At 38.6% G+C, this 17,482-nt stretch overlaps 1 protein-coding gene and 1 pseudogene across 8 annotated transcripts in view; both read left to right on the top strand.

Moving 5' to 3' along the window:
• Nucleotides 1–17,482, top strand: part of NBEA (neurobeachin) — a 672,618-nt gene that overhangs the window by 499,649 nt on the left and 155,487 nt on the right. The gene's annotated exons all lie outside the window — the stretch shown is intronic.
• LOC120883120 lies at nt 4,000–5,558 on the top strand (annotated as a pseudogene).

Genomic DNA, 17,482 nt, shown 5'->3' with positions numbered 1-17,482 from the left:
AGAACGGCCAGTGAAAGTGGGCTGTATGTTTGTAGGATGATATACAGCAAATGACAGGAAGAATTATGTGAGTGAAGACGAATCTGTAACATATTATTAAGCAATTTCACGAGAATAACAGGGATAAAAGGATAATGGATGAGGGTGTCATTATTACCTTCATGTAGAGGGAAAGCAAAAGCAAAGGTAGAGAGACAAGATTAATTGAGGAAGGGTGAAGCATTCATTGCTCATCAGCTCTTTTGTACTCTTTGCTTCTGAAATTCCAGACTGAGGAGGAAAAAAGGTGCTCAGAGCTGCATTTTAATGCAGCTGGCAAGGAATGGAAAACTGACAAGGCACTTTTTAGTCACCTCCCTTATCAAAAACCACATAATCACTATTGTCTTTTGGACATTCTGAAGACACAACAAAAAGCAACCAGGATATTTATTGTTTTATTTTGTAGCAACTTTTGTTATTGGCCATACCTTTAAAAAACAAATTTATAAAATTTTTTAAATGCATTTTTCCATTCGTTGCCCCCCAAATTGCTCCTTTAAATTTAGAGATTCAGTCAGTGATGGAACACTTCAAAACCCATTAGATTATTATCTTAATCGTCCTGAGAACATTAGGTTAAGGAAACAGTATATTTTATAATCAGTTTTGACTGTTACTTTCATTTTCTAAGCACATTCCCATTCACATAATACATGTCTTTCTTAAATAATAGTAAATACATTCCTTTTATCAAATGACGGTATGAGTAACTGAAACTTTAAAACACTTCAGTCTTTGTTTTCCTCTTTTACCTGTTTCTTATAACTTCGCATTTGGTCAGTTATTCCAAAGGATACTTTGTATCACACACAGTAACATGCAATTATAATGTAAAAACCACTATCCTGTTTGCAAAATAGTAACATAGGTGTTTTGCTGGAATCTAAGAAATCTTTGGGGGCATTGAATTCCCTTCTGATTGTAATTTACTCCTGCTATGGAGTTAATCTTAAATGCTCCAGAAATGTTAAAAATAGTCCCTTGGACTGCAAGGAGATCCAACCAATCCATTCTGAAGGAGATCAGCTCTGGGATTTCTTTGGAAGGAATGATGCTAAAGCTGAAACTCCAGTACTTTGGCCACCTCATGCGAAGAGTTGACTCATTGGAGAAGACTGATGCTGGGGGGGATTGGGGGCAGGAGGAGAAGGGGAACAACAGAGGATGAGATGGCTGGATGGCATCACTGACTCGATGGACATGAATCTGAGTGAACTCCGGGAGTTGGTGATGGACAGGGAGGCCTGGCGTGCTGCGATTCATGGGGTCGCAAAAAGTCAGACACAACTGAGCGACTGAACTGAACCGAACTGAGCCTACAGGAAAGTCAGATGACCAAATTACAAGCTTAAATATACACTCAATGGAGATACTGAAAAGTTGGAGATTAATTTATGAACCTGAACCTAAAACCTAAATTTCATCCATGTCTACATAGTGGGTTTATGTATTCAGGAAAAGTAACAAAAGGTTGGGATTCAGGTGTCAGAGAGAAGTGAGAATCATTCAAGGTTAATGTCCAGCTAGCAACTGACGGTTTAATGTGTGCATGCACATGCAGACATGGATAGCCGTAATGCTATCAAGCGCTAGATGTGTATACCTTCCAGTAATTCTTTTTTATTGTGTAATAGTTTGTAAACTGTTTTCTTATACATCTTATATTTGATCTCCAAAATAGTCATTTTTGTTCAGCGGAACTAGAATTCTATTTCAGTTCTATAAATGGGAAAGCTGAGTACTGAGTAGAAGCTTAAGTGAGTTTATCAAAGAATTCCATGGTAAATGATGTTTCTGGGAATAAAACCAACATCTTCAGACACCTGGTCCAGTGTTTTTCGCTTTTTGATTTTTAATTTTTTAATGTTTATTTTTATTTACTTATCTGGCTGTCAGGTCTTAGTTGCAGCACGCAGGATCTTTTTAGTTGCAGCATGAAAACTCTTTAGTTGTGGAGTCTAGTTCCCCGACGAGGGATTGAACCTGGGCCCTCTGCTTCGGGAGCACAAAATCTTAGCCAATGGACCACTGGGAAGTCCTTATTTGATTTTTAAATGTATTATTCATGCCACACCCTGATTCTTGCTGTTTTACTACTTTTCACATCTGTCTTTCTGATTATCTTAAATGTCCCTTCAATGAAGAATTATCCTTTGCCTGATGTTCTCCATGTAGCAAGTGAAAAGAAACTAACATTCATTAGTTTCAAGCACATAATATGACCAGACACTGCACTAGGCACTTTACATACGATATCCAAATTTAATATTCACAACAACTAAGGAAGTTAGACATCATTATCACCACTTTTTAGAAGAAAAACCTTGATATTAAAGATGTCACAACTTTGAAACGTCAGAGATTCACACCCAGTTTTCCTGGCTCTGAAGCTCATATTTGTTCAAACACTACATATATCTTATATGGGCTTCCCAGGTGGCGCTAGTGGTAAAGGGCGTGCCTGCCAACGCAGGAGTTGTAACAGACCCAGGTTTGATCCCTGGGTCGGGAAGTTCCCCTGGAGGAGAGCATGGCAACCCACTCCAGTATTCTTGCCTGGAGAATCCCATAGACAGAGGAGTCTGGCGGGCTACAGGCCATGGAGTCGCAGGGAGTCAGACACAACTGAAGCAACACGTATCTTATATATATATATTCAGTCAAAATCCTGTTGCCTTTTTATGCCTATCCTGTATTTTAGATCCATCAGGGTCTAAATTCAGTGGCTTTTTTTGTCTTAGTAGTCTCCAATTTCTATACAGCATTTCACACTGAGCTTCCCAAATCCTCAAGCACTTTTTTACTAACTCACTGGCCCTTCAGTCTTTTTCACTGGCTGCTCTTCTTTCTGCTGTGACCTTAATATAGACTCTCTCATCCCCAAAGGTGCATCCTTTCAGTCCCCTTCATTCTTTAGCCTAGAGACCTAATCCCTTTCCGTGCTTTAAGCTCTTTTTGTGTAGATAATGCCAAACATCTCCTCGTCTTGTCTTCTTGCTGTTACTCCATAGTCTTAGCTGCCTGCTCTCCTAGGGAGTCCTCTCAGGATGCCTTGCTTACCCCAAACCAAATGCATCATTTTCTTTTTCTTCCTAAATTTTCTTTTCACTTCCTGATCTTAAAAGAAACCATTCTTCTAATCACCAAGGCCTTGTTGCCAATTTTAATTAGTTTGATATTTTCCAACCTAAAATTAGAAGCCTCTCCTACCTTTATAGGCTGCTGAATTCCATCCTCCATCCCTTTTCCACATTTTAAAGACTAGGCATCCTTCAAAGCCCATATCAAATATCATCTTTAATAAGAAGTTTTCCCCCAAACCATTAAATTTATCTGTTTCTCTCTGAAATCTCCATACACTTAATTTGTACCCAAGTTTTCCTGGCTCCAGAACAGATGAACTCTAGCAAGAATCCACATAAATATTTGTTGAATTTGAATAAAATAAAATTCTCAAACAATCACAATCAAGTACTTTTATTGATTTATTTAGGCCACGCTGCACAGCTTGAGGGACTTTAGTTCCCTGACCAGGAATTGGCCCCGGGCCACAGCAGTGAAAGTACTGAGTCCTAACCACTGGCCCACCAGAGAATTCCTCGAGTACTTTTATGCTATTTAGACTATTATACTTTTTATTATACTATATCATAATATGATTATATTACAATTATATTACATATATAATTATATAAAATATTGTATATATGCAATTATATATTGTATATGTAATACATATTATATATACAATAGTAATATATACAATAATATGTATATACAATAATATATTATTGATTATATATAATATAATATTTTATATATATAGGGGAGACTATTGTCACTGCTTTCAGGGCTCAGAAGGATGGTGAGTCCCAGGAGCCTAGCGAGCCGTGGTGCTGGGAGTCTCGGCCAGCTGGCAGCTGGACAGCAGGCGGCCGTCAAGCAGCCACTGAGTGAGTAGCTGTTCCAGGCCACGCTTCCCAAGCTTCTTGCAGCGCTTGCCTACGTGCCAGGAGGCAGATGTTTGTTTGCTACTGATGGGTGTGAGCAAGTTAGATATTCTATACCGGAGACTGATGGGGAAGGCCAGAGGATCTCAAAAGACTCTTTGAATTCAGAAAGATTATTGGAAATTGAGAAAGATGTCAGAATCTGGTTTCAAGTGATTATCCAGTGTACATCGATAAGACTGAAGAGCAATCAGATTGTAAGATCCTAGATGGACACTTTGTTTCCCCCATGGCCCATTATGTGCCTGATATCATGCCAACTGAATCTGTTATTGCTAGGTTCCAATTTATTGTGCCTAAAGAGTGGAACAGCAAATACAGACCTGTATGCATTCATCTTGCTGGAACAGGAGATCGTCATTACCAGAGACGACGAACACTAATGGCTTGTCCTGTGATTAAAGAAGCCCGAATGGCCTCTTTGCTGTTAGAAAACCCTTATTATGGCTGCAGGAAACCCAAGGACCAGATAAGGTCCAGCTTAAAAAACATGTCTGACCTTTTTGTGATGGGAGGAGCTCTTGTTTTAGAATCTGCAGCTCTCTTGCACTGGCTAGAGAGGGAGGGTTATGGACCTCTAGGAATGACCGGAATATCCGTGGGAGGACACATGGCTTCCTTAGCAGTATCCAACTGGCCTAAGCCCATGCCATTGATTCCATGTCTGTCTTGGTCCACAGCATCTGGGGTCTTCACTACGGGCGTGCTAAGTAAATCAATTAATTGGAGGGAACTAGAAAAGCAGTGTTATACACAGTTTATGAAGAAGAAATTATTCACATGCTTGAATAGTGTGGAATAGATTCTTTCAGAATGGGACAAGAGTTCGTGAAATGCTTCCCTAGCAGTGCAGACAAGCTAACCAACCTTAATCTGGTTTGTAGAACTTTAAATTTAGATATTACGGACCAAGTTGTGTCCCGAAAACCTGTTGAGTGCCATAAATCTAGTAAAACATCTATCAGTGCCACATCAGAAGGACTCCTGTTACAAGATACCTCTAAGATGGACTGCTTCAATCAAACACTTTCAGCCAACAAAAGTGGTTACACAAGGTGCAGTCCTCAGTCATTCCACCTACTCAGTAAAGAACAAAGAAGAAACGATCTTCAGAAAGAATCTTGAATATTTATGAAAGGAGTTATGGATGAACGTACTCATGTAGCAAAATTCTCAGTTCCAGTTGACCCAAGCCTCATCATAATGGTTCAAGCCAAAGAAGATGCCTATATTCCACGAACAGGAATTCGAAGTCTACAAGAAATTTGGCCTGGTGGTGAAATCCGATATCTAGAAGGGGGGTCATATTAGTGCTTATCTTTTTAAACAAGGGCTCTTCAGGCAAGCCATCTATGAAGCATTTGAATGCTTCCTCCATAAATACGCCAACTAATGGGATCACTGTATGTAGCCAGTGTAGCCATCATGTTTCTTACAAAAGGAGCTTCATCCTTTGATGATGTGAAGAACAAGTAGACAGCACTATATACTCTACCTGTTGTCAGCTGAGCCTGGAATTCAGTATTACAAATCAGGCAACTATTATCTTTAAATACATTTGAATATGGACACGACTGAGAGACTTCACTTTCACTTTTCACTTTCATGCATTGGAGAAGGAAATGGCAACCCACTCCAGTGTTCTTGCCTGGAGAATCCCAGGGTCAGGGGAGCCTGGTGGGCTGCCATCTATGGGGTCTCACAGAGTCGGACACAACTGAAGTGACTTAGCAGCTTAGCAGCATTGTATATATATATATTACATTATACTATTTTTCCTTATACATGACTGAGCTTTGACTTTCTCATGTCGAAATTTAATATTAACCTTCTGATTATTTAACATTTAACATTAACATTGGAATGCTGATTTGTACATCCCACTTTATTATCAAGGAGTTACCTTTATTCAGTCCTGAGTGTAAAGAACCTGCCTTCATGAAGTGGCCTGCATGGTTGGGAAGATAGTACTCTTTTCATGTGGCATTTGAATCAAATTTATTAAACACAACACCATTCCCTTACAGTTATATTGATGGTACATGGAGATAAGGAAAGAGTGAAATATAGGGCGCTTTATTATATTTATTTCTTTCTTATACACTCCTAAAATATCAGTACTTTTTATCCCTATTTTACAAATGTGGAAATAGACCCTGAGAGTCCAAATTACTTTCTGCAAAGCACAAAAGCAGTGAAATGACAGAATCACAAGTGGAACTGAAGTTTATTTAATGCCTGAGTCCATGCTTTTCCACTGTACCACTAGGCTCTGCGTGTCCTTGTCTTAGTGAGAGAGATGCTATACGACAGGCATTCTTACCTCTGACTCCTGTGTTGATCCAGTTGCCTCAATTTAGGGAAGGCAGGAAACATTAGTCATGATTATGTCAGATGATGGGTAGAATGGTTGTTACTTATTAAATGTAGAGAAAAACACATCCCTGCAGCTTTATGAGAAGCATAAAAAAACAACATACTATTTTTCATGTACAAAATGCCCAGTCGGTGTGAGTACACATGGTTTCCCTGCCAGTTAGCACTAATCACATGATTCCAGTTATTGATAGAGTTTGGGTCAGAAAGAATGTTGCCTGCTGCTGCTGCTGCTAAATCACTTCAGTTGTGTCCAACTCTGTGCGACCCCATAGATGGCAGCCCACAGGCTCCCCTGTCCCTGGGATTCTCCAGGCAAGAACACTGGAGTGGGTTGCCATTTCCTTCTCCAATGCATGAAAGTGAAAAGTGAAAGTGAAGTCGCTCAGTCGTGTCCGACTCTTTGAGACCCCATGGACTGCAGCCTACCAGGCTCCCCTGTCCGTGGGATTTCCCAGGCAAGAGTACTGGAGTGGGTGCCATCGCCTTCTCCGAGAATGTCGCCTGGAACCTGCCATTTGGGAGAGGAGTTTTGTGGGCTAGTTCATGGAGCCTGACCCTTTCCACTGTACATGCTGCCCCTCAGATGACTGTAAGAGACAAACCATTGGCCCAAATCAAGCATAGAAGATGGCAAAAGAAGTAGACTTAGTTCCTCTCTCACCCTTAGCACATTTTGATGCTCAGTTATGCAGACAAGAAGTAAACATCTACAAATTACCAGGACAACTCTACTTAACCTTTCAAATTGCCTGGCAAGTTGTTATGCCTAAATTTCTTTTTCTTTCTTTCTTTTAGAATTCAAACTTCCCTTATTAATTAAGGCCTCTTTTTTCTTTCCCTTATAAACGGTTTCTGAATCCAGTCTTTTGGGGAGGGAAATGTAGACATTTTCTCATGGTCTCACATTACCCAAATTTCAAAATTTTATACTGCTTCCTAGTGCACAAAATGACACTCCTTAATGTCAGATAAATTAGGACTTTAGTTGCAGTCAATTCTTTGCACCTATGAGTTCATTCTAATTTTATATTTCAACTGATAATCTTTTAAAGGTAAGATCATTCAAGTCTCTAATTGGCTTTATATAGTGCTTATCACATTGGCATCCCCAAATAGTTATAAAGAAATGCTTTTGATAATGATATTATCTCATTTACCTTTTGATTTCCTAGGCATCCATTTATTTGTAAAGATAATGTGAGCAAAAGTCTGAAAATAGCACTCAGTATAATATAGACAAGAGTCAGTATACTTTAGAAAGCCTAATGTAATCTGATGATTTGTTTAGTTAAGAAGGCAAGCCTAGAGTGCCTCATGGTGATACAGTTGCCATGTATAACTATGCTTCAGTGATAAAATCACCAAGTGAACCAATGCTCCAGTGGTGAGAATGCCTCAGGCACCATGTCTCTCCCTGTACTGGACAGATTGAAATGTCTCTTCCGCTTAACTCTGGTGGCACTGAGAACAGGGGCATTGAATAGAATAAGGGCCCAAGAGGAGGGGTCTGCTAGTGGTGGCAGTACTGAGGAGCAGCTGAGACTGTCTGGAGCTACAGGCAGATGCAGGTAAACCGGGGACATCCTGACCACCAGACTCCAAGGGACACCACCCAAGTGACCACCATCCTTTTCCCCCATAGCTCCAGGAATTGGTCTCCCCCTTTTCCACTATGGGTGTATGTTATTTTCGTCCTGACCATCTTTCCTTCTTGACCCTGCGGGGGAAAATAACACAGTCTTCACACTTCTCACAAGTCTCCTCTCTCTTAAACCAGAATAAAGTCCATTGGAGGTTTCAGCGTGTTTTTATTGCCTCAATTGAAGAGGTTGCTCTTGAAACTCACGATTTATTTATGACATACCGTAGCCCACCTTTTTCTGTCTGGACAATTTTTACTGCTAAGACTTCTGTTGAGAGGAGATTCTTTTATTTCCTCACATCTCTGCTTTGTCCATAGAGAAGAAACTACTGCTTGGTTTTGTTCCCATAGGAAAGAAATTTCTACTCTGATTTTCCAGAATTCACAGTATTTCATGACCCATAAAAATTCACTACTGGTAGGGTCAGTATAATGTTAAATTGTCAGGGCTCCCATGAGGTAAACACATCTGGACAGAACTGATCCCTCAAGATAACCTACCCAGCCTGCTTTCTTCTACCTTGTTCTGTAGAATCATTAAGTTGAGATAGGTCTCTTTTGAAGCCCAGCCATTTTTCCCCCACAGAGCTATCCAGGACTCTATACCCCCAAATTTCTTTTCATGCTGGGTGGTAGAGCCTTGCTTTGGATTCAGATCCACAGTAAATTCTTCAATCCAACTCTTGCCAGAATAGCCTTGCAGTGACAGAGGATAGTATCAGCTATTAATTATTGTAAAGTTCTTAGCTTTGCTGCTGCTGCTGCTGCTGCTAAGTCGCTTCAGTCCTGTCCGACTCTGTGCGACCCTATAGACGGCAGCCAACCAGGCTCCCCCGTCCCTGGGATTCTCCAGGAAAGAACACTGGAGTGGATTCTTAGCTTTGCACCTGATTATTATTATTATTGTGTGTTTTCTTACTCAAGAACCCAACAGGAGAAAATAGAATCTGATAGGATGTAAGCAGCCAAGTGCCAGATGCAAGTTCTCATCCTGATTCCATTATTATCACAAGTATAAACTTTCAGGAATCATTTGACTGTAGGAAATAGAACTCAAACTAGCTTAAACTAAAAGAGCACTTATTTTAAGCAGTAAGGGGTGATTTATTACATCCAATGACAAGTACAGCTGGAGCTTGATGGGAGACTGGAACTGAGAGTTGGAAAACCTAAATTTCTAGATTTGGAGACTCTAGATTTCTCCATTTTTTGGCCATGTGGTTTCTTGTCTCTGCTTCTGCTCCGTTGTTATTTCTCTCCACTGATTAGATTTCCCTAAATCTCCCTGCTCAAAACCTCAGAGTAGCCTCACTGGCTCCGTACAGTTTATTTCTGCTCCAATACAAACTAAAATTCCAGTTTCAAATTTCAAGGAGAGGGAATCTGATTGTCTAGTGTCTGAAACAGGTGTTCACCCTGGTCCCAATCAGCTATGACTGGGGAGAAATGAGTGCACCATACACATAATTTACAGGGTATACCATGGATCAAAGCAGATTACAGATCCGGTTAAGAGACTTGCTGTAGGCCAAGTGAGGGCTTTAGACCTGGAAATGGAGAGGAAAGGGCAGATTTGTGAACTATTTTGGAAGGCTTCCTTGGTGGCTCAGATGGTAAAGAATCCGCCTGTAATGTGGGAGACCTGGGTTCAATCCCTGGGTTGGGAAGATCCCCTTGAGAAAGGAATGGCTACCCACTCCAGTATTCTCGCCTGGAGAATTCCATGGAGAGAGGAACCTGGCGGGCTACAGTCCATGGGGTGGCAAAGAGTCTGACATGACTGAGTGGCTTTCACTTAGAGCTAAGATCAACATTGTTTAGTCATCAGTTGGAGATAGGGATTAAAATAACATTTACAGATAAGTTCTAGATTTTCAGCTTTGATTATTTAATGAATAATAGTGCCATCCATTAAGATAATAACGGGAACTTTACTACTGTAATAGTTACCGCTTTTTCTGAGCAATTATGCCACACAGAAGCACCATGCTAGAGACTTTCCTATTCGTTGTTTTATTTACTCATCATAATATCTCTGTGAATTTTTATCTTATTTTCACTACTTGACAGATAAGAAATATAAGCTTTCAAGAATTTAGGTACTTTGAGTGTAATCACTTAACTCATAAAGTACAAAGTTAATTTTCACAGAATTTCATTTTTGACTTCAGAATGATCAATCATTTAAGCTTACTTTTCTTAAGAAAGATGAGCAAGTTTTAAGGAAAATAGGTTTCTCTAGTGGCTCAGATGGTAAAGAATCTGCCTGCAGTGCAGGAGACCCAGGCTTGATCGCTGGGTAGAGAAGATCCCCTGGAGAAAGGAAATAGCAACCCACTCCAATATTCTTACCTGGGCAATCCCATGGACAAAGGAGCCTGGCAGGCTACAGTCCATGGGGTCACAAAGAGTCGGACACAACTGAGTGACTAACACCTTCAGTTTCCACTGAGTTTCATATGGGATGTATTGCACTGAGTTTCCTGTGAGACATTCAGCTGAAGGGGACAGTGAGTGATGGCTCTGTGCCTCGGGGGAGGTCTGGGCTGGACCCTCAGGTCTGAGAGACAGTAACTTGAAGTGGAAACTCACAGTGGAAGAAACCCCTCCAGATGTGGACACCCAGTTAGTTACTATCCAAGCAATACTTACCTCTCCTGGGAGTTGTTCAACATTGTAAAATAGAAATTATCTTAAAATATAGTTTTTCAGAGTATTCATTTTCAATTGTAAGCATCTTTCTATATCCATTGTTACAACCCTATTTGTTAGATTTGTATACTCTTTTCTCCCTCTATTTTAAAGATACTTACCAAGTGCTGTGTCTTTTCACTTTTTTTTCCCAAAGAACCATTTTTAGACTTTCAAGATTTTTACCACTTTAACTTTATATTGATTTTATTTTTATTATAACTTTATTTCTTTCTGTTTTTTTCTTTGATATGTTCTTTCTTTGAAATTAAAATGAATGCTTGATTCATGTGTTTTCTTTTTCTGTTAGATGAAAACATTTAAAACTAAAAACTTACATTGCCAGCCTCTTTTCACCACATTCCATGGTAATGTTTTAATATTCATTGTTTCCTCATTACTCTTTTGCTGTATTGATTCCTAAAAGATTGATAATCACCGCAATGAAGCTAACTGGTAGGAGGTCTTTGATGAGAGCTCTTTCCTTAAGGCATGGCTGAGAGGCGACTCCAGCGCTTCACGAGCTCCCTCTAGGTCTACACCGCATCAGGGCCCGTCAGGAAGAGCTGTGCTAGGGGTCAAAAGAGAGAAAGACCCTTCTCTTTTTGCCTGTGCTCCAAAGGAACAAATCAAGTCCTTTAGTTTTTGGAACACCAAACAGCCATCAGCATTGAGCAATGTCATGTGAGTGAGTAAAGGGGTACAGAGAGTGCCCCCAAAGCTCTTCCCTCCTCCCATCTCCAATGACTCACTTCTCCCACTCCCACAAGTGCCTATCAGTGTTTCCTGTGAGCTCCATTTACAGGACCATCCTCAACACATTCATAGATTATTTATTCCAGTTAGAGTAAATTCTGTAGTAAAGTCTATGTCATTGAACCATATTGTCATTTTTAAATTCCTTAATTTCAACATTGAGTTTGTCTTTCTTAGCAAACCCAGTTAAGCCGAACATGTTCCAAGGAAAACATAAATGCCATAGTACATCACTTGGATTTTGTTTCACATTATTAAACATAGCATTAATTACTGTATATAATGTGAATTTTATAATTGAACGTATTGGTTTAGATATCATGGAAAAGTGGAAAACAACCGTCTTCCCAATAAAGGCTTGTTTACACAATGTTGAAGAGTTACCACTGCAAGCACTTATCTGGATGTTCCTGATCAGCAGGCAAGGTACTGTTATGAGAACAGACCACCTGGATGAATGATTAGAAGGCTTTTATTCAGACAGCATTATAAAGGTAGGGCACAATGTATTCTGATCCTTGACATGGATCCACTTTTAAATGTTTATGTATAGAACTAAAATTGGTGTGATTTATTTAGTATTATGCTGAATCACAACATTTATTACATTTTTTTGGTGTCCTACCATGTTTCAGAAAAAAATTTAAGACAAATGAATGCTTATAAGTGAGTTACTATCGAAGTCTATTACATTTTATTGCTTTCAATATAGTTGCTTTGCTTTAGTGCCTTGTATAGCATATCATTGAACGTTTACCAAGATATACATTAAATGATTATAGAAATCATTGAAAATACTATTAATGAAATACATTTGAGAAAACCTGCCCATATTTTTGGGAGAACGTGCTCTATATGGAAACTCTGAAGCTATAGTCTCAGCTGCACCAGCATTCAGGCCTTTGTGACCTTGATGGAAGTAGGCTAACGTCATTAAGTCTCTTCTGTCTCACTGATAAAATGGAAGTAGAAATTCTGTCCCTACACATCACACAGTGATTTTATGATGACTAAATAAAGTTGAACATGTGAAAATGTTTGGCACATCTTTAGAGAGATAGATATAAGAGCATACACTTAATACTTTGCATTTTATTAATATTTTAAATTATCTTACTGTGAAATACATCAACAGAAAAAAAAAGAGTAATATAATCAATGCCATGTATCTGATGTCCGCCTTTAACGTTCTGTAAAATTCTGCTGTATTTGTTTTGATAATTTTTATGAAACAAAACATTACAGATATGAGTTGTACTCCACCATGGTTCTGTTCTCTTCCTTTTTTCCTAGGAATTCAACATTATATTATGGTGCATTATAGTAATTTGATCATGTTCAATTTAGACTTCCTATCAAATTTTCAGTATTTCATATATCCAGTAATTCTACTCCAAGAATAAGTGCATCCATTATGATGGCTTTTAACAAAAGGGCAGGCCAAAGATTTCCAGAAAGAGTGTATCTAGTCATCATCAAGAAAACCTATAATCATATTCTATTTGCCTTGTTTTGCTCTCTTTCTTGATGTTAGTTGATGCCAAACAAAAATAAACAAGACATTTTTAAGTGCATTTACATGGTAGCAAAGATAATTCATTGAAAATATTTATTTTTCATCTTTTCTTTGGGATAGGTAAAGTAAGAGCAGGAGCAATATTTTATAACTTGATAAAGTTGCAATTGTAAGCAAACCTGGATGACAAATATGAGTATTTACTGTAATGAGAATAAGGTTAATATTTTAAAACAAGGTTGACAGGAGAAAAATTGTCTTAATTTGCAAAAAGGAAATTTGTTTCTTTAAGTGAAAATTGAGGTCATTAGGCCATAGCTCTCCTTACTCCTACATGACTGAAATGAATTAAATAATGCACCAGGAACGCAGTACTGAGCAAACTAATGACAAAATCATACACAAAAGTTTGAGTGAAGTCATTATATGTTAGAAACATGTATTTTGTATAAGAAAATGTGACATTTTAAATGCATGCCCACTTTACCTCAGTTATCTTAGAACAGAGTAGCTTAGTCCTATTCTCTTGTATTCATTGAGATTCTCATGGTTATTTGCGGGGAGTGAGGGTGATAACCATAGTTTAGGCATATTCCTGTCTCAGTTGCTGCATTCTGTTTACTTAGTGTGATTTCAGTGTGATTGGGCTTCCCTAGTAGCTCAGATGGTAAAGAATCTGCCTGCAGTGCAGGAGACACGGGTTTAATCCCTGGGTCAGGAAGATCCCCTGGAGAAGGAAATGGCAACCCACTCCAGTATTCTTGCCTGGGAAATCCCATGGACAGAGGAGCCTAGTGAGCTACTGTCCACAGGGATGCAAAGAGTCAAACATGACTGAGCAACTAACACTTAGGGTGGTAACCATAGTTTAGGCATATTCCTGTCTCAGTTGCTCCATTCTGTTTACTTACTGTGATTTCAGTGTGATTGGGCAGTTATGAAAGACTTGACTTTTACATAGTAGAATCAATATCCAGCCCCATATTTGCTCTTCATAGTGAGTATTATTTTTAGACAGTAAAACCTAATTTTGTCGTGTTTGCTCTTTGGATTCTCTTAAGTAAAATGCGGTAGCAACTTTGTTAGTCATGCACTGTATTCTAGGCATTATGCTAGATAACCCTCTGCACACTGTCTAATCCACAACAATCCCATGAGGCAGACACTATTTTCACCATTTTATAGATGAGGAAATTGGCTCACAGAGGTCACTTAAGTTGACTGAATCAGCCAAACTAGTACATGGCAGTTATTAGATTCTAACTTTGTATTTTCAATAGTGACATTTTCAGTAACATGTCTCAAACATATTAATATTTAATGTAATATTATGACCATTAAATTGAATGTTGTGACTCATGACTTCAAAAATAAGTGGGAGTGTACTTTTAGCAATCAGAATGAATAGCACTTTCAGCCTGTTCTGTGCATTTATAGACCCACAAATACACACAGAGCCTTTTTTGTTTTGGTGCAAATGCTTGCAGTTACCCTATGGCAAATGTGACTGAAAAACACTACTGAGTGTAAAGTGTATTTTATTATATAATCATTTATTTATATGTGGTCATGTCATGAACCAAGGGTTGACCTATACATATTACATGTAATTCTACTTTCAATAGTTATGTGTAAAATGAACATACTTATGTGATGATCTACCTGATGCTAAAATGACCATCTGATTCACAGAAATTAATTAGACTGTGATTTTTACAACTCTTTTAGTCCCTTGTGTCAAGTTGTGCAATATAAACACAAGCCAAGTCACAATGTCCTCATTGGGTCATGTTTATTCATAATGACACTTTCAACATCGCAAATGCAGTAAATATGCCACTGGAAAATAGTTTTATCCTGTTACTCTCTTCATACATTGGGTTTCCCTGGTGGCTCAGTTGATAAAGAATCTGCCTGCAGTGCAGGAGACCCAGGTTCATACATACTGCTTTTCAAAACACAAGAAATAAAATCAACACCACTGCTCCCCAGTGATCTCTACAAGAAAACTCTTTGAAGATAACTGATTATGATATCAATAAACCAAGTTGAAAACAATGTTAAATTTCTGATACAATATAGCCTAGGTATGGCAAGAGATGGAGGTGCTCTCCCTTTCTTTTTCTGTGTCCATATCAGCAAAGTACCTGTATATCCATTTCTAATAATGACATTTACACTTTGTTGCATTAATACAAAGTAACATGGATTGTGTGTGTTAGTAAATTTCCTTTTAATTACTGCATAAAAATGATATGTAATTGAAACAAAAAGCATTGTTTCCAGCCCTATTTTTTTTTTTTTTCCTCGAGTCCATCCTGTCAGGCTGAAAGCGTGAAAGTTATTTTCTGGTGGTGTGATTAGATTGGGGCTGAACTCTGCAGCTGGCAGGCCTGTCTATGACTGGCGGCGGCCTGTCCCCAGTGCTTGTCATTTCCTGACATGCCTGACAGGATGGGGACAGCCGCCCCAGACAGGTTCATTAGATGGTGCTTTCTACAGCTGGGCTAAAAATAAATAAATAAATAAATAAAAAGTCTGTGCTTTGTCAAGGCCCAAGCTGTAGGGGCCCTCCTTGTTGGTTTAAACCAGGGCCTTGTTTTGACAAATTTTGATCTGCGCGGTTTTTAGATTTTCTGACACATTTTTGTTTCCTTCCCTCTTGGCTTGCTCTTTGTGCACTCTGCCTTGTTGCTGCTTCAAAATCCTAACAGAGTCTTCCCAAGAGAAAAAGAACCCCAGGTATTGAGATCTTAAAAGAAAAAAACAAAACACAGTACTCTAAAATCGCAATAGTTGGTTTATCCATGGTGATCCTCACAGTGACTGGAAAACAACCTTGGGACTTGCAATAAGCCAATTACAAGAAAGGTTAAGAGTTTTCCTAGTGCCAGAGACATGCCATCTACATGAGAACATAGTGTCATTAGTAGCAGCCTACACTCTCAAATACACTGCTCTTTAGAATTGCCAGACATTTAAGCTATCTTCATTCTTGGGCTTTTAGGGAGCTGACAGAATTTTCCACCCATGTTGATAAACTCTGATGCCAAGAGGAGAAATTATAGAAGATTATAGAATACCTGCTAATTAAAACCAGAAATAAGTTACAGAATCAAATTTGGAAATTTTTTTTGTCAGTATTAGGACCCCTTTTAAAGTTAACTGGATTTACTAAAAATTGGTATACGTTTGAAACATGCATGCATGCAGGTCATGCTTTATCATTTTCAACCCCGAATTTAAACTTTTACAACTGTGTTGTTGTAAGGAAAACAGATCTTTAGCCAAGAAATAATTCTTGTGGATTTTACCTGCACGTAAGAAGTAGATATTGACATCTTTATAGGCTTGATAGCCGTAGTCTCTTTACTCTCACAGTATCTGATAGCTGCTTTCCACTGGGAAAAACAGTTGATTTTAATTTTTAGTAAAAGCAGAACATGCCCAAATAGAAAACACTTGGCTATGTATGTTGACATAATCTTAGTGCTGCCATTAGTTATCATTCCATTCACATGCAAGACACAAAATGGAATACTATTTGTGTCTCTTGTACTTTGTCATCGGTCTAATAAACAGTGTTGCTGAAAAAAAAGCAAGCTCCTCATTCACAGAAATCTTAGCCCTTACCTTTCCTTTGTGTTGTTAGTTTCTGCTGCTTTAGTTCCCCGTCTCTATGACAACTGTTTAAATTGGGATGGGCAACTGTCATCTGGAGTATTACTGAGAGAAAAGTGTTAGTGAGCACACAGTTCCCATAGATAGAGCATTTCAATATAATCCAATTTTAATTGAGCTCCTGAGACTTTGATGTGCTGCAGAAGGTTGGGAGAGAGCTATTCCAGGGAGAAATTAAAGCAGCCCAGCAAGGCTTCACCACTCCAGACTGTCACCATTTTAAGTAAGCATTAGCATCAGACTTAACCTGCCCCTACGGAACATCTCACTTCTTTTTTCAGCTTTTCACTGATTTATTTTGCCATATGTAAAAGCAAAGCACTTTCATCTTTTTATATATCTTTTTATACCCATTTGATTAGGCTTGAAAAGCTTGTACTGGACCTGAGATTCATCTTCTGCTGTCTATTGGACTTTGCTTCAGCGGTTCAGAAAAGAAAAAGCAAGTAGAGTTAGGGATTAGTTTGAAATTGTCAGCTATCATATGTTAAACTTTCTTTTTAATATTACTTTGTAAAACCTTACCTTGGAGCTAAAAAGTTTGAGGAAATGTAATTTTTGTTTAGCTTTGATTTACCATTGAATTTCATTTTAATGCCTAGATGCCTAGGCATTTATTAGAGGTTAGAGTTTTTATTTCAAAATGCATTAAAATATCTTTTCCTCATCACATGAGAAATGCTTTTCAGGCAAAGCTAGTTTAAAGCAACTGAACACAGGCGTATCAATCTTTGAGCAAGAAAGCACTGGTCTTTTTTTTTGTTG

The sequence above is a fragment of the Oryx dammah genome, unplaced genomic scaffold (genome assembly GCF_014754425.2).
Source record: "Oryx dammah isolate SB20612 unplaced genomic scaffold, SCBI_Odam_1.1 HiC_scaffold_24, whole genome shotgun sequence".
Lineage (NCBI taxonomy): Eukaryota > Metazoa > Chordata > Mammalia > Artiodactyla > Bovidae > Oryx > Oryx dammah.
The sequence above is the reverse complement of the archived record's forward strand: the minus strand, read 5'-3'. Positions and strand labels throughout refer to the sequence as shown.